The sequence below is a fragment of the Nelumbo nucifera genome, chromosome 4, assembly GCF_055504915.1.
Source record: "Nelumbo nucifera cultivar China Antique chromosome 4, China Antique-T2T, whole genome shotgun sequence".
In the NCBI taxonomy this organism is placed as follows: domain Eukaryota; kingdom Viridiplantae; phylum Streptophyta; class Magnoliopsida; order Proteales; family Nelumbonaceae; genus Nelumbo; species Nelumbo nucifera.
The window spans coordinates 53,675,378-53,692,709 of NC_142652.1; the positions used below are offsets into that span (position 1 = coordinate 53,675,378).

Here is a 17,332-nt window from a genome sequence, read left to right on the forward strand (position 1 = left end):
GACGAATGCCGAAATCCCGGTTCCTGCATCGTTGCCATTCAGTAATGACGATCGTGCCGCAAATGGTCCGAGTATCCGACGCATTGTTTCCAGTTGTCTCCCAGAAACAACAAATGGAATTTGCAAATACAAATCAAAATAAAATATTAATAAAATTGGGGTGCAACACGAGGACTTCCCAGGAGGTCACCCATGCTAGTACTACTCTCGCCCAAGCACGCTTAACTTCGAAGTTCTGATGGGATCCGGTGCACTAGTGCTTGTATGATCGCACCCGTTTAATTCATGCTCGCTTAGATTTTTATGCACTATCTTGCTCCCCTCCATTAATTGTTTTAGACTTGAAAAAACTGTGTATGCAGCCTTCCTCCCTTGGTAACCGTGCACAAGCTCCTACGTGAGCAGTGTGTTTGCTTTTCAGATCTGCCGCACCCCCGGATAGATGCAATACTATCGCGGGGCCCACAATGCACGACGAATGCCGAAAGCCCGGTTCCTGCATCGTTGCCATTCAGTAATGACGATCGTGCCGCAAATGGTCCGAGTATCCGACGCATTGTTTCCAGTTGTCTCCCAGAAACAACAAATGGAATTTGCAAATACAAATCAAAATAAAATATTAATAAAATTGGGGTGCAACACGAGGACTTCCGAGGAGGTCACCCATCCTAGTACTACTCTCGCCCAAGCACTCATAACTTCGGAGTTCTGATGGGATCCGGTGCATTAGTGCTGGTATGATCGCACCCGTTTAATTCATGCTCGCTTAGATCTTTATGCACTATCTTGCTACCCTCCATTAATTGTTTTAGACTTGAAAAAACTGTGTATGCAGCCTTCCTCCCTTGGTAACCATGCACAAGCTCCTACGTGAGCAGAGTGTTTGTTTTTCAGATCTGCCGCACCCCCGGATAGATGCAATACTATCGCGGGGCCCACAATGCACGACGAATGCCAAAAGCCCGGTTCTTGCATCGTTGCCATTCCGTAATGACGATCGTGCCGCAAATGGTCCGAGTATACGACGCGTTGTTTCCAGTTGTATCGCCGAAACAACAAATGGAATTTGCAAATACAAATCAAAATAAAATATTAATAAAATTGGGGTGCAACACGAGGACTTCCCAGGAGGTCACCCATCCTAGTACTACTCTCGCCCAAGCACGCTTAACTTCGGAGTTCTGATGGGATCCGGTGCATTAGTGCTGGTATGATCGCACCCATTTAATTCATGCTCGCTTAGATCTTTATGCACTATCTTGCTCCCCTCCATTAATTGTTTTAGACTTGAAAAAACTGTGTATGCAGCCTTCCTCCCTTGGTATCCGTGCACAAGCTCCTACGTGAGCAGAGTGTTTGCTTTTCAGATCTGCCGCACCCCCGGATAGATGCAATACTATCGCGGGGCCCACAATGCACGACGAATGCCAAAAGCCCGGTTCTTGCATCGTTGCCATTCCGTAATGACGATCGTGCCGCAAATGGTCCGAGTATCCGACGCGTTGTTTCCAGTTGTATCGCCGAAACAACAAATGGAATTTGCAAATACAAATCAAAATAAAATATTAATAAAATTGGGGTGCAACACGAGGACTTCCAAGGAGGTCACCCATTCTAGTACAACTCTCGCCCAAGCACACTTAACTTCAGAGTTCTGATGGGATCCGGTGCATTAGTGCAGGTATGATCGCACCCGTTTAATTCATGCTCGCTTAGATCTTTATGCACTATCTTGCTCCCCTCCATTAATTGTTTTAGATTTGAAAAAAATGTGTATACAGCCTTCCTCCCTTGGTAACCGTGCACAAGCTCCTACGTGAGCGGAGTATTTGCTTTTCAGATCTGCCGCACCTCCGGATAGATGCAATACTATCACGGGGCCCACAATGTATGAAAAATGCCGAAAGTCCGGTTCTAGCATCGTTGCCATTCAGTAATGACGATCGTGCCGCAAATGGTCCGCGTATCCGACGCGTTGTTTCCAGTTGTATCGCCGAAACAACAAATGGAATTTGCAAATACAAATCAAAATAAAATATTAATAAAATTGGGGTGCAACACGAGGACTTCCCAGGAGGTCACCCATTCTAGTACTACTCTCGCCCAAGCACACTTAACTTCGGAGTTCTGATGGGATCCGGTGCATTAGTGCTGGTATGATCGCACCCGTTTAATTCATGCCCGCTTAGATCTTTATGCACTATCGTGCTCCCCTCCATTAATTGTTTTAGATTTGAAAAAACTGTGTATGCAGCTTCCTCCCTTGGAAACCGTGCACAAGCTCCTACGCGAGCGGATTGTTTGCTTTTCAGATCTGCCGCACCACCGGATAAATGCAATACTATCGCAGGGCCCACAATGCACGACGAATGCCGAAAGCCCGGTTCCTGCATCGTTGCCATTCAGTAATGACGATCGTGCCGCAAATGGTCCGAGTATCCGAGACATTGTTTCCAGTTGTCTCCCAGAAACAACAAATGGAATTTGCAAATACAAATCAAAATAAAATATTAATAAAATTGGGGTGCAACACGAGGACTTCCCAGGAGGTCACCCATCCTACTACTACTCTCGCCCAAGCACGCTTAACTTAGGATTTTTGATGGGATCCGGTGCATTAGTGCTGGTATGATCGCACCCGTTTAATTCATGCTCGCTTAGATCTTTATGCACTATCTTGCTCCCCTCCATTAATTGTTTTAGACTTGAAAAAACTGTGTATGCAGCCTTCCTCCCTTGGTAACCGTGCACAAGCTCCTACTTGAGCGGATTGTTTGCTTTTCAGATCTGCCGCACCACCGGATAAATGCAATACTATCGCGGGGCCCACAATGCACGACGAATGCCGAAATCCCGGTTCCTGCATCGTTGCCATTCAGTAATGACGATCGTGCCGCAAATGGTCCGAGTATCCGACGCATTGTTTCCGGTTGTCTCCCAAAAACAACAAATGGAATTTGCAAATACAAATCAAAATAAAATATTAATAAAATTGGGGTGCAACACGAGGACTTCCCAGGAGGTCACCCATCCTAGTACTACTCTCGCCCAAGGACGCTTAACTTCGGAGTTTTGATGGGATCCGGTGCATTAGTGCTGGTATGATCGCACCCGTTTAATTCATGCTCGCTTAGATCTTTATGCACTATCTTGCTACCCTCCATTAATTGTTTTAGACTTGAAAAAACTGTGTATGCAGCCTTCCTCCCTTGGTAACCGTGCACAAGCTCCTACGTGAGCAGAGTGTTTGCTTTTCAGATCTGCCGCACCCCCGGATAGATGCAATATTATCGCGGGGCCCACAATGCACGACGAATGCCAAAAGCCCGGTTCTTGCATCGTTGCCATTCCGTAATGACGATCGTGCCGCAAATGGTCCGAGTATCCGACGCGTTGTTTCCAGTTGTATCGCCGAAACAACAAATGGAATTTTAAATACAAATCAAAATAAAATATTAATAAAATTGGGGTGCAACACGAGGACTTCCAAGGAGGTCACCCATTCTAATACTACTCTCGCCCAAGCACACTTAACTTCGGAGTTCTGATGGGATCCGGTGCATTAGTGCTGGTATGATCGCACCCGTTTAATTCATGCTCGCTTAGATCTTTATGCACTATCTTGCTCCCCTCCATTAATTGTTTTAGATTTGAAAAAACTGTGTATGCAGCCTTCCTCCCTTAGTAACCGTGCACAAGCTCCTACTTGAGCGGATTGTTTGCTTTTCAGATCTGCCGCACCACCGGATAAATGCAATACTATCACGGGGCCCACAATGCACGACGAATGCCGAAATCCCGGTTCCTGCATCGTTGCCATTCAGTAATGACGATCGTGCCGCAAATGGTCCGAGTATCCGACGCATTGTTTCCAGTTGTCTCCCAGAAACAACAAATGGAATTTGCAAATACAAATCAAAATAAAATATTAATAAAATTGGGGTGCAACACGAGGACTTCCCAGGAGGTCACCCATGCTAGTACTACTCTCGCCCAAGCACGCTTAACTTCGAAGTTCTGATGGGATCCGGTGCACTAGTGCTTGTATGATCGCACCCGTTTAATTCATGCTCGCTTAGATTTTTATGCACTATCTTGCTCCCCTCCATTAATTGTTTTAGACTTGAAAAAACTGTGTATGCAGCCTTCCTCCCTTGGTAACCGTGCACAAGCTCCTACGTGAGCAGTGTGTTTGCTTTTCAGATCTGCCGCACCCCCGGATAGATGCAATACTATCGCGGGGCCCACAATGCACGACGAATGCCGAAAGCCCAGTTCCTGCATCGTTGCCATTCAGTAATGACGATCGTGCCGCAAATGGTCCGAGTATCCGACGCATTGTTTCCAGTTGTCTCCCAGAAACAACAAATGGAATTTGCAAATACAAATCAAAATAAAATATTAATAAAATTGGGGTGCAACACGAGGACTTCCGAGGAGGTCACCCATCCTAGTACTACTCTCGCCCAAGCACTCTTAACTTCGGAGTTCTGATGGGATCCGGTGCATTAGTGCTGGTATGATCGCACCCGTTTAATTCATGCTCGCTTAGATCTTTATGCACTATCTTGCTACCCTCCATTAATTGTTTTAAACTTGAAAAAACTGTGTATGCAGCCTTCCTCCCTTGGTAACCATGCACAAGCTCCTACGTGAGCAGAGTGTTTGTTTTTCAGATCTGCCGCACCCCCGGATAGATGCAATACTATCGCGGGGCCCACAATGCACGACGAATGCCAAAAGCCCGGTTCTTGCATCGTTGCCATTCCGTAATGACGATCGTGCCGCAAATGGTCCGAGTATACGACGCGTTGTTTCCAGTTGTATCGCCGAAACAACAAATGGAATTTGCAAATACAAATCAAAATAAAATATTAATAAAATTGGGGTGCAACACGAGGACTTCCCAGGAGGTCACCCATCCTAGTACTACTCTCGCCGAAGCACGCTTAACTTCGGAGTTCTGATGGGATCCGGTGCATTAGTGCTGGTATGATCGCAACCATTTAATTCATGCTCGCTTAGATCTTTATGCACTATCTTGCTCCCCTCCATTAATTGTTTTAGACTTGAAAAAATTGTGTATGCAGCCTTCCTCCCTTGGTATCCGTGCACAAGCTCCTACGTGAGCAGAGTGTTTGCTTTTCAGATCTGCCGCACCCCCGGATAGATGCAATACTATCGCGGGGCCCACAAGGCACGACGAATGCCAAAAGCCCGGTTCTTGCATCGTTGCCATTCCGTAATGACGATCGTGCCGCAAATGGTCCGAGTATCCGACGCGTTGTTTCCAGTTGTATCGCCGAAACAACAAATGGAATTTGCAAATACAAATCAAAATAAAATATTAATAAAATTGGGGTGCAACACGAGGACTTCCAAGGAGGTCACCCATTCTAATACTACTCTCGCCCAAGCACACTTAACTTCAGAGTTCTGATGGGATCCGGTGCATTAGTGCAGGTATGATCGCACCCGTTTAATTCATGCTCGCTTAGATCTTTATGCACTATCTTGCTCCCCTCCATTAATTGTTTTAGATTTGAAAAAAATGTGTATGCAGCCTTCCTCCCTTGGTAACCGTGCACAAACTCCTACGCGAGCGGATTGTTTGCTTTTCAGATCTGCCGCACCACCGGATAAATGCAATACTTTCGCAGGGCCCACAATGCACGACGAATGCCGAAAGCCCGGTTCCTGCATCGTTGCCATTCAGTAATGACGATCGTGCCGCAAATGGTCCGAGTATCCGAGACATTGTTTCCAGTTGTCTCCCAGAAACAACAAATGGAATTTGCAAATACAAATCAAAATAAAATATTAATAAAATTGGGGTGCAACACGAGGACTTCCCAGGAGGTCACCCATCCTACTACTACTCTCGCCCAAGCACGCTTAACTTAGGATTTTTGATGGGATCCGGTGCATTAGTGCTGGTATGATCGTACCCGTTTAATTCATGCTCGCTTAGATCTTTATGCACTATCTTGCTCCCCTCCATTAATTGTTTTAGACTTGAAAAAACTGTGTATGCAGCCTTCCTCCCTTGGAAACCGTGCACAAGCTCCAACGTGAGCAGAGTGTTGGCTTTTCATATCTGCCGCACCCCCGGATAGATGCAATACTATCGCGGGGCCCACAATGCACGACGAATGCCAAAAGCCCGGTTCTTGCATCGTTGCCATTCAGTAATGACGATCGTGCCGCAAATGGTCCGAGTATCCGACGCGTTGTTTCCAGTTGTATCGCCGAAACAACAAATGGAATTTGCAAATACAAATCAAAATAAAATATTAATAAAATTAGGGTGCAACACAAGGACTTCCCAGGAGGTCACCCATTCTAGTACTACTCTCGCCCAAGCACACTTAACTTCGGAGTTCTGATGGGATCCGGTGCATTAGTGCTGGTATGATCGCACCCGTTTAATTCATGCTCGCTTAGATCTTTATGCACTATCTTGCTCCCCTCCATTAATTGTTTTAGATTTGAAAAAACTGTGTATGCAGCCTTCCTCCCTTGGTAACCGTGCACAAGCTCCTACGTGAGCGGATTGTTTGCTTTTCAGATCTGCCGCACCACCGGATAAATGCAATACTATCGCGGGGCCCACAATGCATGACGAATGCCGAAAGCCCGGTTCCTGCATCGTTGCCATTCAGTAATGACGATCGTGCCGCAAATGGTCCGAGTATTCGACGCATTGTTTCCAGTTGTCTCCCAGAAACAACAAATGGAATTTGCAAATACAAATCAAAATAAAATATTAATAAAATTGGGGTGCAACACGAGGACTTCCAAGGAGGTCACCCATCCTAGTACTACTCTCGCCCAAGCACGCTTAACTTCGGAGTTCTAATGGGATCCGGTGCATTCGTGCTAGTATGACCGCACCCGTTTAATTCATGCTCGCTTAAATCTTTATGCACTATCTTGCTCCCCTCCATTAATTGTTTTAGACTTGAAAAAACTGTGTATGCAGCCTTCCTCCCTTGGTAACCGTGCACAAGCTCCTACGTGAGCAGAGTGTTTGTTTTTCAGATCTGCCGCACCCACGGATAGATGCAATACTATCGCGGGGCCCACAATGCACGACGAATACCAAAAGCCCGGTTTTTGCACGGTTCCCATTCAGTAATGACGATCGTGCCGCAAATGGTCCGAGTATCTGGCGCGTTGTTTGCGTTTGTCTCGCCGAAACGACAAATGGAATTTGCAAATACGATATCGAAATAAAATATTAATAAAATTGGGGTGCAACACGAGGACTTCCCAGGTGGTCACCCATTCTAGTACTACTCTCGCCCAAGCACACTTAACTTCGGAGTTCTGATGGGATCCGGTGCATTAGTGCTGGTATGATCGCACCCGTTTAATTCATGCTCGCTTAGATCTTTATGCACTATCTTGCTCCCCTCCATTAATTGTTTTAGATTTGAAAAAACTGTGTATGCAGCCTTCCTCCCGTGGTAACCGTGCACAAGCTCCTACGTGAGCGGATTGTTTGCTTTTCAGATCTGCCGCACCACTAGATAAATGCAATACTATCGCGGGGCCCACAATGCACGACGAATGCCGAAAGCCCGGTTCCTGCATCGTTGCCATTCAGTATTGACGATCGAGCCGCAAATGGTCCGAGTATCCGACGCATTGTTTCCAGTTGTCTCCCAGAAACAACAAATGGAATTTGCAAATACAAATCAAAATAAAATATTAATAAAATTGCGGTGCAACACGAGGACTTCCCAGGAGGTCACCCATCCTAGTACTACTCTCGCCCAAGCACACTTAACTTTGGAGTTCTGAGGGGATCCGGTGCTTTAGTGCTGGTATGATCGCACCCGTTTAATTCATGCACGCTTAGATCGTTATGCACTATCTTGCTCCCCTCCATTAATTGTTTTAGACTTGAAAAAACTGTGTATGCAGCCTTCCTCCCTTGGAAACCGTGCACAAGCTCCTACGTGAGCAGAGTGTTGGCTTTTCATATCTGCCGCACCCCCGGATAGATGCAATACTATCGCGGGGCCCACAATGCACGACGAATGCCAAAAGCCCGGTTCTTGCATCGTTGCCATTCAGTAATGACGATCGTGCCGCAAATGGTCCGAGTATCCGACGCGTTGTTTCCAGTTGTATCGCCGAAACAACAAATGGAATTTGCAAATACAAATCAAAATAAAATATTAATAAAATTGGGGTGCAACACAAGGACTTCCCAGGAGGTCACCCATTCTAGTACTACTCTCGCCCAAGCACACTTAACTTCGAAGTTCTGATGGGATCCGGTGCATTAGTGCTGGTATGATCGCACCCGTTTAATTCATGCTCGCTTAGATCTTTATGCACTATCTTGCTCCCCTCCATTAATTGTTTTAGATTTGAAAAAAATGTGTATGCAGCCTTCCTCCCTTGGTAACCGTGCACAAGCTCCTACGTGAGCGGAGTATTTGCTTTTCAGATCTGCCGCACCTCCGGATAGATGCAATACTATCGCGGGGCCCACAATTCATGAAAAATGCCGAAAGTCCGGTCTTTGCATCGTTGCCATTCAGTAATGACGATCGTGCCGCAAATGGTCCGTGTATCCGACGCGTTGTTTTCAGTTGTATCGCCGAAACAACAAATGGAATTTGCAAATACAAATCAAAATAAAATATTAATAAAATTGGGGTGCAACACGAGGACTTCCCAGGAGGTCACCCATTCTAGTACTTCTCTCGCCCAAGCACACTTAACTTCGGAGTTCTGATGGGATCCGGTGCATTAGTGCGGGTATGATCGCACCCGTTTAATTCATGCTCGCTTAGATCTTTATGCACTATTTTGCTCCCCTCCATTAATTGTTTTAGATTTGAGAAAACTGTGTATGCAGCCTTCCTCCCTTGGTAACCGTGCACAAGCTCCTACGTGAGCGGATTGCTTGCTTTTCAGATCTGCCGCACCACCGGATAAATGCAACACTATCGCGGGGCCCACAATGCACGACAAATGCCGAAAGCCCGGTTCCTGCATCGTTGCCATTCAGTAATGACGATCGTGCCGCAAATGGTCCGAGTATCCGACGCATTGTTTCCAGTTGTCTCCCAGAAACAACAAATGGAATTTGCAAATACAAATCAAAATAAAATATTAATAAAATTGGGGTGCAACACGAGGACTTCCCAGGAGGTCACCCATCCGAAAACTACTCTCGCCCAAGCACGCTTAACTTCGGAGTTTTGATGGAATCCGGTGCATTAGTGCTGGTATGATCGCACCCCTTTAATTCATGCTCGCTTAGATCATTATGCACTATCTTGCTACCCTCCATTAATTGTTTTAGACTTGAAAAAACTGTGTATGCAGCCTTCCTCCCTTGGTAACCGTGCACAAGCTCCTACGTGAGCAGAGTGTTTGCTTTTCAGATCTACCGCACCCCCGGATAGATGCAATACTATCGCGGGGCCCACAATGCCCGACGAATGCCAAAAGCCCGGTTCTTGCATCGTTGCCATTCCGTAATGACGATCGTGCCGCAAATGGTCCGAGTATCCGACGTGTTGTTTCCAGTTGTATCGCCGAAACAACAAATGGAATTTGCAAATACAAATCAAAATAAAATATTAATAAAATTGGGGTGCAACACGAGGACTTCCAAGGAGGTCACCCATTCTAGTACTACTCTCGCCCAAGGACACTTAACTTCGGATTTCTGATGGGATCCGGTGCATTAGTGCTGGTATGATCGCACCCGTTTAATTCATGCTCGCTTAGATCTTTATGCACTATCTTGCTCCCCTCCATTAATTGTTTTAGATTTGAAAAAACTGTGTATGCAGCCTTCCTCCCTTGGTAACCGTGCACAAGCTCCTACTTGAGCGGATTGTTTGCTTTTCAGATCTGCCGCACCACCGGATAAATGCAATACTATCGCGGGGCCCACAATTCATGAAAAATGCCGAAAGTCCGGTCTTTGCATCGTTGCCATTCAGTAATGACGATCGTGCCGCAAATGGTCCGTGTATCCGACGCGTTGTTTCCAGTTGTATCGCCGAAACAACAAATGGAATTTGCAAATACAAATCAAAATAAAATATTAATAAAATTGGGGTGCAACACGAGGACTTCCCAGGAGGTCACCCATTCTAGTACTTCTCTCGCCCAAGCACACTTAACTTCGGAGTTCTGATGGGATCCGGTGCATTAGTGCGGGTATGATCGCACCCGTTTAATTCATGCTCGCTTAGATCTTTATGCACTATTTTGCTCCCCTCCATTAATTGTTTTAGATTTGAGAAAACTGTGTATGCAGCCTTCCTCCCTTGGTAACCGTGCACAAGCTCCTACGTGAGCGGATTGCTTGCTTTTCAGATCTGCCGCACCACCGGATAAATGCAACACTATCGCGGGGCCCACAATGCACGACAAATGCCGAAAGCCCGGTTCCTGCATCGTTGCCATTCAGTAATGACGATCGTGCCGCAAATGGTCCGAGTATCCGACGCATTGTTTCCAGTTGTCTCCCAGAAACAACAAATGGAATTTGCAAATACAAATCAAAATAAAATATTAATAAAATTGGGGTGCAACACGAGGACTTCCCAGGAGGTCACCCATCCGAAAACTACTCTCGCCCAAGCACGCTTAACTTCGGAGTTTTGATGGAATCCGGTGCATTAGTGCTGGTATGATCGCACCCCTTTAATTCATGCTCGCTTAGATCATTATGCACTATCTTGCTACCCTCCATTAATTGTTTTAGACTTGAAAAAACTGTGTATGCAGCCTTCCTCCCTTGGTAACCGTGCACAAGCTCCTACGTGAGCAGAGTGTTTGCTTTTCAGATCTACCGCACCCCCGGATAGATGCAATACTATCGCGGGGCCCACAATGCCCGACGAATGCCAAAAGCCCGGTTCTTGCATCGTTGCCATTCCGTAATGACGATCGTGCCGCAAATGGTCCGAGTATCCGACGTGTTGTTTCCAGTTGTATCGCCGAAACAACAAATGGAATTTGCAAATACAAATCAAAATAAAATATTAATAAAATTGGGGTGCAACACGAGGACTTCCAAGGAGGTCACCCATTCTAGTACTACTCTCGCCCAAGGACACTTAACTTCGGATTTCTGATGGGATCCGGTGCATTAGTGCTGGTATGATCGCACCCGTTTAATTCATGCTCGCTTAGATCTTTATGCACTATCTTGCTCCCCTCCATTAATTGTTTTAGATTTGAAAAAACTGTGTATGCAGCCTTCCTCCCTTGGTAACCGTGCACAAGCTCCTACTTGAGCGGATTGTTTGCTTTTCAGATCTGCCGCACCACCGGATAAATGCAATACTATCGCGGGGCCCACAATGCACGACGAATGCCGAAATCCCGGTTCCTGCATCGTTGCCATTCAGTAATGACGATCGTGCCGCAAATGGTCCGAGTATCCGACGCATTGTTTCCAGTTGTCTCCCAAAAACTACAAATGGAATTTGCAAATACAAATCAAAATAAAATATTAATAAAACTGGGGTGCAACACGAGGACTTCCCAGGAGGTCACCCATCCTAGTACTACTCTCGCCCAAGGACGCTTAACTTCGGAGTTTTGATGGGATCCGGTGCATTAGTGCTGGTATGATCGCACCCGTTTAATTCATGCTCGCTTAGATCTTTATGCACTATCTTGCTACCCTCCATTAATTGTTTTAGACTTGAAAAAACTGTGTATGCAGCCTTCCTCCCTTGGTAACCGTGCACAAGCTCCTACGTGAGCAGAGTGTTTGCTTTTCAGATCTGCCGCACCCCCGGGTAGATGCAATATTATCGCGGGGCCCACAATGCACGACGAATGCCAAAAGCCCGGTTCTTGCATCGTTGCCATTCCGTAATGACGATCGTGCCGCAAATGGTCCGAGTATCCGACGCGTTGTTTCCAGTTGTATCGCCGAAACAACAAATGGAATTTTAAATACAAATCAAAATAAAATATTAATAAAATTGGGGTGCAACACGAGGACTTCCAAGGAGGTCACCCATTCTAGTACTACTCTCGCCCAAGCACACTTAACTTCGGAGTTCTGATGGGATCCAGTGCATTAGTGCTGGTATGATCGCACCCGTTTAATTCATGCTCGCTTAGATCTTTATGCACTATCTTGCTCCCCTCCATTAATTGTTTTAGACTTGAAAAAACTGTGTATGCAGCCTTCCTCCCTTGGTAACCGTGCACAAGCTCCTACGTGAGCAGAGTGTTTGCTTTTCAGATCTGCCGCACCCCCGGATAGATGCAATACTGTCGCGGGGCCCACAATGCACGACGAATGCCAAAAGCCCGATTTTTGCACGGTTCCCATTCTGTAATGACGATCGTGCCGCAAATGGTCCGAGTATCCGGCGCGTTGTTTGCGTTTGTCTCGCCGAAACGACAAATGGAATTTGCAAATACGATATCGAAATAAAATATTAATAAAATTGGGGTGCAACACGAGGACTTCCCAGGAGGTCACCCATTCTAGTACTACTCTCGCCCAAGCACACTTAACTTCGGAGTTCTGATGGGATCCGGTGCATTAGTGCGGGTATGATCGCACCCGTTTAATTCATGCTCGCTTAGATCTTTATGCACTATTTTGCTCCCCTCCATTAATTGTTTTAGATTTGAGAAAACTGTGTATGCAGCCTTCCTCCCTTGGTAACCGTGCACAAGCTCCTACGTGAGCGGATTGCTTGCTTTTCAGATCTGCCGCACCACCGGATAAATGCAATACTATCGCGGGGCCCACAATGCACGACAAATGCCAAAAACCCGGTTCCTGCATCGTTGCCATTCTGTAATGACGATCGTGCCGCAAATGGTCCGAGTATCCGGCGCGTTGTTTGCGTTTGTCTCGCCGAAACGACAAATGGAATTTGCAAATACGATATCGAAATAAAATATTAATAAAATTGGGGTGCAACACGAGGACTTCCCAGGTGGTCACCCATTCTAGTACTACTCTCGCCCAAGCACACTTAACTTCGGAGTTCTGATGGGATCCGGTGCATTAGTGCTGGTATGATCGCACCCGTTTAATTCATGCTCGCTTAGATCTTTATGCACTATCTTGCTCCCCTCCATTAATTGTTTTAGATTTGAAAAAACTGTGTATGCAGCCTTCCTCCCTTGGTAACCGTGCACAAGCTCCTACGTGAGCGGATTGTTTGCTTTTCAGATCTGCCGCACCACTAGATAAATGCAATACTATCGCGGGGCCCACAATGCACGACGAATGCCGAAAGCCCGGTTCCTGCATCGTTGCCATTCAGTATTGACGATCGAGTCGCAAATGGTCCGAGTATCCGACGCATTGTTTCCAGTTGTCTCCCAGAAACAACAAATGGAATTTGCAAATACAAATCAAAATAAAATATTAATAAAATTGGGGTGCAACACGAGGACTTCCCAGGAGGTCACCCATCCTAGTACTACTCTCGCCCAAGCACACTTAACTTTGGAGTTCTGAGGGGATCCGGTGCTTTAGTGCTGGTATGATCGCACCCGTTTAATTCATGCACGCTTAGATCGTTATGCACTATCTTGCTCCCCTCCATTAATTGTTTTAGACTTGAAAAAACTGTGTATGCAGCCTTCCTCCCTTGGAAACCGTGCACAAGCTCCTACGTGAGCAGAGTGTTGGCTTTTCATATCTGCCGCACCCCCGGATAGATGCAATACTATCGCGGGGCCCACAATGCACGACGAATGCCAAAAGCCCGGTTCTTGCATCGTTGCCATTCAGTAATGACGATCGTGCCGCAAATGGTCCGAGTATCCGACGCGTTGTTTCCAGTTGTATCGCCGAAACAACAAATGGAATTTGCAAATACAAATCAAAATAAAATATTAATAAAATTGGGGTGGAACACAAGGACTTCCCAGGAGGTCACCCATTCTAGTACTACTCTCGCCCAAGCACACTTAACTTCGAAGTTCTGATGGGATCCGGTGCATTAGTGCTGGTATGATCGCACCCGTTTAATTCATGCTCGCTTAGATCTTTATGCACTATCTTGCTCCCCTCCATTAATTGTTTTAGATTTGAAAAAAATGTGTATGCAGCCTTCCTCCCTTGGTAACCGTGCACAAGCTCCTACGTGAGCGGAGTATTTGCTTTTCAGATCTGCCGCACCTCCGGATAGATGCAATACTATCGCGGGGCCCACAATTCATGAAAAATGCCGAAAGTCCGGTCCTTGCATCGTTGCCATTCAGTAATGACGATCGTGCCGCAAATGGCCGTGTATCCGACGCGTTGTTTCCAGTTGTATCGCCGAAACAACAAATGGAATTTGCAAATACAAATCAAAATAAAATATTAATAAAATTGGGGTGCAACACGAGGACTTCCCAGGAGGTCACCCATTCTAGTACTTCTCTCGCCCAAGCACACTTAACTTCGGAGTTCTGATGGGATCCGCTGCATTAGTGCTGGTATGATCGCACCCGTTTAATTCATGCTCGCTTAGATCTTTATGCACTATCTTGCTCCCCTCCATTAATTGTTTTAGATTTGAAAAAACTGTGTATGCTGCCTTCCTCCCTTGGTAACCGTGCACAAGCTCCTACGTGAGCGGATTGTTTGCTTTTCAGATCTGCCGCACCACCGGATAAATGCAATACTATCGCGGGGCCCACAATGCACGACGAATGCCGAAAGCCCGGTTCCTGCATCGTTGCCATTCAGTAATGACGATCGAGCCGCAAATGGTCCGAATATCCGACGCATTGTTTCCAGTTGTCTCCTAGAAACAACAAATGGAATTTGCAAATACAAATCAAAATAAAATATTAATAAAATTGGGGTGCAACACGAGGACTTCCCAGGAGGTCACCCATCCTAGTACTACTCTCGCCTAAGCACGCTTAACTTTGGAGTTCTGATGGGATCCGGTGCATTAGTGCTGGTATGATCGCACCCGTTTAATTCATGCACGCTTAGATCGTTATGCACTATCTTGCTCCCCTCCATTAATTGTTTTAGACTTGAAAAAACTGTGTATGCAGCCTTCCTCCCTTGGAAACCGTGCACAAGCTCCTACGTGAGCAGAGTGTTTGCTTTTCATATCTGCCGCACCCCCAGATAGATGCAATACTATCGCGGGGCCCACAATGCACGACGAATGCCAAAAGCCCGGTTCTTGCATCGTTGCCATTCAGTAATGACGATCGTGCCGCAAATGGTCCGAGTATCCGACGCGTTGTTTCCAGTTGTATCGCCGAAACAACAAATGGAATTTGCAAATACAAATCAAAATAAAATATTAATAAAATTGGGGTGCAACACAAGGACTTCCCAGGAGGTCACCCATTCTAGTACTACTCTCGCCCAAGCACACTTAACTTCGGAGTTCTGATGGGATCCGGTGCATTAGTGCTGGTATGATCGCACTCGTTTAATTCATGCTCGCTTAGATCTTTATGCACTATCTTGCTCCCCTCCATTAATTGTTTGAGATTTGAAAAAACTGTGTATGCAGCTTTCCTCCCTTGGTAACCGTGCACAAGCTCCAACGTGAGCGGATTGTTTGCTTTTCAGATCTGCCGCACCACCGGATAAATGCAATACTATCGCGGGGCCCACAATGCACGACGAATGCCGAAAGCCCGGTTCCTGCATCGTTGCCATTCAGTAATGACAATCGTGCCGCAAATGGTCCGAGTATCCGACGCATTGTTTCCAGTTGTCTCCCAGAAACAACAAATGGAATTTGCAAATACAAATCAAAATAAAATATTAATAAAATTGGGGTGCAACACGAGGACTTCCCAGGAGGTCACCCATACTAGTACTATTCTCGCCCAAGCACGCTTAAATTCGGAGTTCTAATGGGATCCGGTGCACTAGTGCTGGTATGATCGCACCCATTTAATTCATGCTCGCTTAAATCTTTATGCACTATTTTGCTCCCCTCCATTAATTGTTTTAGACTTGAAAAAACTGTGTATGCAGCCTTCCTCCCTTGGTAACCGTGCACAAGCTCCTACGTGAGCAGAGTGTTTGCTTTTCAGATCTGCCGCACCCCCGGATAGATGCAATACTATCGCGGGGCCCACAATGCACGACGAATGCCAAAAGACCGGTTTTTGCACGGTTCCCATTCAGTATTGACGATCGTGCCCCAAATGGTCCGAGTATCCGGCGTGTTGTTTGCGTTTGTCTCGCCGAAACGACAAATGGAATTTGCAAATATGATATCGAAATAAAATATTAATAAAATTGGGGTGCAACACGAGGACTTCCCAGGAGGTCACCCATTCTAGTACTACTCTCGCCCAAGCACACTTAACTTCGGAGTTCTGATGAGATCCGGTGCATTAGTGCGGGTTTGATCGCACCCGTTTAATTCATGCTCGCTTAGATCTTTATGCACTATTTTGCTCCCCTCCATTAATTGTTTTAGATTTGAAAAAACTGTGTATGCAGCCTTCCTCCCTTGGTAACCGTGCACAAGCTCCTACGTGAGCGGATTGCTTGCTTTTCAGATCTGCCGCACCACCGGATAAATGCAATACTATCGCGGGGCCCACAATGCACGACGAATGCCGAAAGCCCGGTTCCTGCATAGTTGCCATTCAGTAATGACGATCGTGCCGCAAATGGTCTGAATATTCGACGCATTGTTTCCAGTTGTCTCCCAGAAACAACAAATGGAATTTGCAAATACAAATCAAAATAAAATATTAATAAAATTGGGGTGCAACACGAGGACTTCCCAGGAGGTGACCCATCCTAGTACTACTCTCGCCCAAGCACGCTTAACTTCGGAGTTCTAATGGGATCCGGTGCATCAGTGCTAGTATGACCGCACCCGTTTAATTCATGCTCGCTTAAATCTTTATGCACTATCTTGCTCCCCTCCATTAATTGTTTTAGACTTGAAAAAACTGTGTATGCAGCCTTCCTCCCTTGGTAACCGTGCACAAGCTCCTACGTGAGCAGAGTGTTTGCTTTTCAGATCTGCCGCACCCCCGGATAGATGCAATACTGTCGCGGGGCCCACAATGCACGACGAATGCCAAAAGCCCGATTTTTGCACGGTTCCCATTCTGTAATGACGATCGTGCCGCAAATGGTCCGAGTATCCGGCGCGTTGTTTGCGTTTGTCTCGCCGAAACGACAAATGGAATTTGCAAATACGATATCGAAATAAAATATTAATAAAATTGGGGTGCAACACGAGGACTTCCCAGGAGGTCACCCATTCTAGTACTACTCTCGCCCAAGCACACTTAACTTCGGAGTTCTGATGGGATCCGGTGCATTAGTGCGGGTATGATCGCACCCGTTTAATTCATGCTCGCTTAGATCTTT

At 46.2% G+C, this 17,332-nt stretch overlaps 33 non-coding genes and 4 pseudogenes across 33 annotated transcripts; all 37 read right to left on the bottom strand.

The window, feature by feature from the left end:
• Nucleotides 1-157: 157 nt before the first annotated feature.
• LOC148799780 (5S ribosomal RNA) lies at nt 158-276 on the bottom strand. Its single transcript, XR_016070591.1, has one exon. It is a non-coding gene; the product is annotated as a 5S ribosomal RNA (ribosomal RNA).
• Nucleotides 277-630: 354 nt separating this feature from the next.
• LOC148799781 (5S ribosomal RNA) lies at nt 631-749 on the bottom strand. Its single transcript, XR_016075244.1, has one exon. It is a non-coding gene; the product is annotated as a 5S ribosomal RNA (ribosomal RNA).
• A 354-nt stretch (nt 750-1,103) lies between these two features.
• LOC148799782 (5S ribosomal RNA) lies at nt 1,104-1,222 on the bottom strand. The gene has a single exon (XR_016068811.1). It is a non-coding gene; the product is annotated as a 5S ribosomal RNA (ribosomal RNA).
• Nucleotides 1,223-1,576: 354 nt separating this feature from the next.
• LOC148799783 (5S ribosomal RNA) lies at nt 1,577-1,695 on the bottom strand. Its single transcript, XR_016070155.1, has one exon. It is a non-coding gene; the product is annotated as a 5S ribosomal RNA (ribosomal RNA).
• Nucleotides 1,696-2,049: 354 nt separating this feature from the next.
• LOC148799784 (5S ribosomal RNA) lies at nt 2,050-2,168 on the bottom strand. Its single transcript, XR_016071638.1, has one exon. It is a non-coding gene; the product is annotated as a 5S ribosomal RNA (ribosomal RNA).
• A 353-nt stretch (nt 2,169-2,521) lies between these two features.
• Nucleotides 2,522-2,640, bottom strand: LOC148799785 (5S ribosomal RNA; annotated as a pseudogene).
• A 354-nt stretch (nt 2,641-2,994) lies between these two features.
• LOC148799786 (5S ribosomal RNA) lies at nt 2,995-3,113 on the bottom strand. Its single transcript, XR_016069009.1, has one exon. It is a non-coding gene; the product is annotated as a 5S ribosomal RNA (ribosomal RNA).
• Nucleotides 3,114-3,466: 353 nt separating this feature from the next.
• On the bottom strand, nt 3,467-3,585 carry LOC148799787 (5S ribosomal RNA). Its single transcript, XR_016075424.1, has one exon. It is a non-coding gene; the product is annotated as a 5S ribosomal RNA (ribosomal RNA).
• A 354-nt stretch (nt 3,586-3,939) lies between these two features.
• On the bottom strand, nt 3,940-4,058 carry LOC148799788 (5S ribosomal RNA). The gene has a single exon (XR_016070592.1). It is a non-coding gene; the product is annotated as a 5S ribosomal RNA (ribosomal RNA).
• Nucleotides 4,059-4,412: 354 nt separating this feature from the next.
• Nucleotides 4,413-4,531, bottom strand: LOC148799789 (5S ribosomal RNA). The gene has a single exon (XR_016071993.1). It is a non-coding gene; the product is annotated as a 5S ribosomal RNA (ribosomal RNA).
• Nucleotides 4,532-4,885: 354 nt separating this feature from the next.
• LOC148799790 (5S ribosomal RNA) lies at nt 4,886-5,004 on the bottom strand. Its single transcript, XR_016075628.1, has one exon. It is a non-coding gene; the product is annotated as a 5S ribosomal RNA (ribosomal RNA).
• Nucleotides 5,005-5,358: 354 nt separating this feature from the next.
• On the bottom strand, nt 5,359-5,477 carry LOC148799791 (5S ribosomal RNA). The gene has a single exon (XR_016070092.1). It is a non-coding gene; the product is annotated as a 5S ribosomal RNA (ribosomal RNA).
• Nucleotides 5,478-5,831: 354 nt separating this feature from the next.
• On the bottom strand, nt 5,832-5,950 carry LOC148799792 (5S ribosomal RNA; annotated as a pseudogene).
• Nucleotides 5,951-6,304: 354 nt separating this feature from the next.
• On the bottom strand, nt 6,305-6,423 carry LOC148799793 (5S ribosomal RNA). The gene has a single exon (XR_016072700.1). It is a non-coding gene; the product is annotated as a 5S ribosomal RNA (ribosomal RNA).
• Nucleotides 6,424-6,777: 354 nt separating this feature from the next.
• Nucleotides 6,778-6,896, bottom strand: LOC148799794 (5S ribosomal RNA). Its single transcript, XR_016073153.1, has one exon. It is a non-coding gene; the product is annotated as a 5S ribosomal RNA (ribosomal RNA).
• A 355-nt stretch (nt 6,897-7,251) lies between these two features.
• Nucleotides 7,252-7,370, bottom strand: LOC148799795 (5S ribosomal RNA). The gene has a single exon (XR_016071466.1). It is a non-coding gene; the product is annotated as a 5S ribosomal RNA (ribosomal RNA).
• Nucleotides 7,371-7,724: 354 nt separating this feature from the next.
• LOC148799796 (5S ribosomal RNA) lies at nt 7,725-7,843 on the bottom strand. Its single transcript, XR_016069758.1, has one exon. It is a non-coding gene; the product is annotated as a 5S ribosomal RNA (ribosomal RNA).
• Nucleotides 7,844-8,197: 354 nt separating this feature from the next.
• LOC148799797 (5S ribosomal RNA) lies at nt 8,198-8,316 on the bottom strand. Its single transcript, XR_016075033.1, has one exon. It is a non-coding gene; the product is annotated as a 5S ribosomal RNA (ribosomal RNA).
• Nucleotides 8,317-8,670: 354 nt separating this feature from the next.
• Nucleotides 8,671-8,789, bottom strand: LOC148799798 (5S ribosomal RNA). Its single transcript, XR_016072893.1, has one exon. It is a non-coding gene; the product is annotated as a 5S ribosomal RNA (ribosomal RNA).
• Nucleotides 8,790-9,143: 354 nt separating this feature from the next.
• LOC148799799 (5S ribosomal RNA) lies at nt 9,144-9,262 on the bottom strand. The gene has a single exon (XR_016069627.1). It is a non-coding gene; the product is annotated as a 5S ribosomal RNA (ribosomal RNA).
• A 354-nt stretch (nt 9,263-9,616) lies between these two features.
• On the bottom strand, nt 9,617-9,735 carry LOC148799800 (5S ribosomal RNA; annotated as a pseudogene).
• Nucleotides 9,736-10,089: 354 nt separating this feature from the next.
• On the bottom strand, nt 10,090-10,208 carry LOC148799801 (5S ribosomal RNA). The gene has a single exon (XR_016072894.1). It is a non-coding gene; the product is annotated as a 5S ribosomal RNA (ribosomal RNA).
• A 354-nt stretch (nt 10,209-10,562) lies between these two features.
• LOC148799802 (5S ribosomal RNA) lies at nt 10,563-10,681 on the bottom strand. The gene has a single exon (XR_016069628.1). It is a non-coding gene; the product is annotated as a 5S ribosomal RNA (ribosomal RNA).
• Nucleotides 10,682-11,035: 354 nt separating this feature from the next.
• LOC148799803 (5S ribosomal RNA) lies at nt 11,036-11,154 on the bottom strand (annotated as a pseudogene).
• A 354-nt stretch (nt 11,155-11,508) lies between these two features.
• LOC148799804 (5S ribosomal RNA) lies at nt 11,509-11,627 on the bottom strand. Its single transcript, XR_016069010.1, has one exon. It is a non-coding gene; the product is annotated as a 5S ribosomal RNA (ribosomal RNA).
• Nucleotides 11,628-11,980: 353 nt separating this feature from the next.
• On the bottom strand, nt 11,981-12,099 carry LOC148799805 (5S ribosomal RNA). The gene has a single exon (XR_016075626.1). It is a non-coding gene; the product is annotated as a 5S ribosomal RNA (ribosomal RNA).
• Nucleotides 12,100-12,454: 355 nt separating this feature from the next.
• Nucleotides 12,455-12,573, bottom strand: LOC148799806 (5S ribosomal RNA). Its single transcript, XR_016072559.1, has one exon. It is a non-coding gene; the product is annotated as a 5S ribosomal RNA (ribosomal RNA).
• A 355-nt stretch (nt 12,574-12,928) lies between these two features.
• Nucleotides 12,929-13,047, bottom strand: LOC148799807 (5S ribosomal RNA). The gene has a single exon (XR_016071467.1). It is a non-coding gene; the product is annotated as a 5S ribosomal RNA (ribosomal RNA).
• Nucleotides 13,048-13,401: 354 nt separating this feature from the next.
• LOC148799808 (5S ribosomal RNA) lies at nt 13,402-13,520 on the bottom strand. The gene has a single exon (XR_016075044.1). It is a non-coding gene; the product is annotated as a 5S ribosomal RNA (ribosomal RNA).
• A 354-nt stretch (nt 13,521-13,874) lies between these two features.
• LOC148799809 (5S ribosomal RNA) lies at nt 13,875-13,993 on the bottom strand. The gene has a single exon (XR_016070786.1). It is a non-coding gene; the product is annotated as a 5S ribosomal RNA (ribosomal RNA).
• A 353-nt stretch (nt 13,994-14,346) lies between these two features.
• On the bottom strand, nt 14,347-14,465 carry LOC148799810 (5S ribosomal RNA). Its single transcript, XR_016075078.1, has one exon. It is a non-coding gene; the product is annotated as a 5S ribosomal RNA (ribosomal RNA).
• Nucleotides 14,466-14,819: 354 nt separating this feature from the next.
• On the bottom strand, nt 14,820-14,938 carry LOC148799811 (5S ribosomal RNA). Its single transcript, XR_016075121.1, has one exon. It is a non-coding gene; the product is annotated as a 5S ribosomal RNA (ribosomal RNA).
• A 354-nt stretch (nt 14,939-15,292) lies between these two features.
• On the bottom strand, nt 15,293-15,411 carry LOC148799812 (5S ribosomal RNA). Its single transcript, XR_016074822.1, has one exon. It is a non-coding gene; the product is annotated as a 5S ribosomal RNA (ribosomal RNA).
• Nucleotides 15,412-15,765: 354 nt separating this feature from the next.
• On the bottom strand, nt 15,766-15,884 carry LOC148799813 (5S ribosomal RNA). The gene has a single exon (XR_016069757.1). It is a non-coding gene; the product is annotated as a 5S ribosomal RNA (ribosomal RNA).
• A 355-nt stretch (nt 15,885-16,239) lies between these two features.
• LOC148799814 (5S ribosomal RNA) lies at nt 16,240-16,358 on the bottom strand. The gene has a single exon (XR_016075682.1). It is a non-coding gene; the product is annotated as a 5S ribosomal RNA (ribosomal RNA).
• Nucleotides 16,359-16,712: 354 nt separating this feature from the next.
• Nucleotides 16,713-16,831, bottom strand: LOC148799815 (5S ribosomal RNA). Its single transcript, XR_016074369.1, has one exon. It is a non-coding gene; the product is annotated as a 5S ribosomal RNA (ribosomal RNA).
• Nucleotides 16,832-17,186: 355 nt separating this feature from the next.
• Nucleotides 17,187-17,305, bottom strand: LOC148799816 (5S ribosomal RNA). Its single transcript, XR_016072560.1, has one exon. It is a non-coding gene; the product is annotated as a 5S ribosomal RNA (ribosomal RNA).
• Between the last annotated feature and the right edge of the window lie 27 nt (nt 17,306-17,332).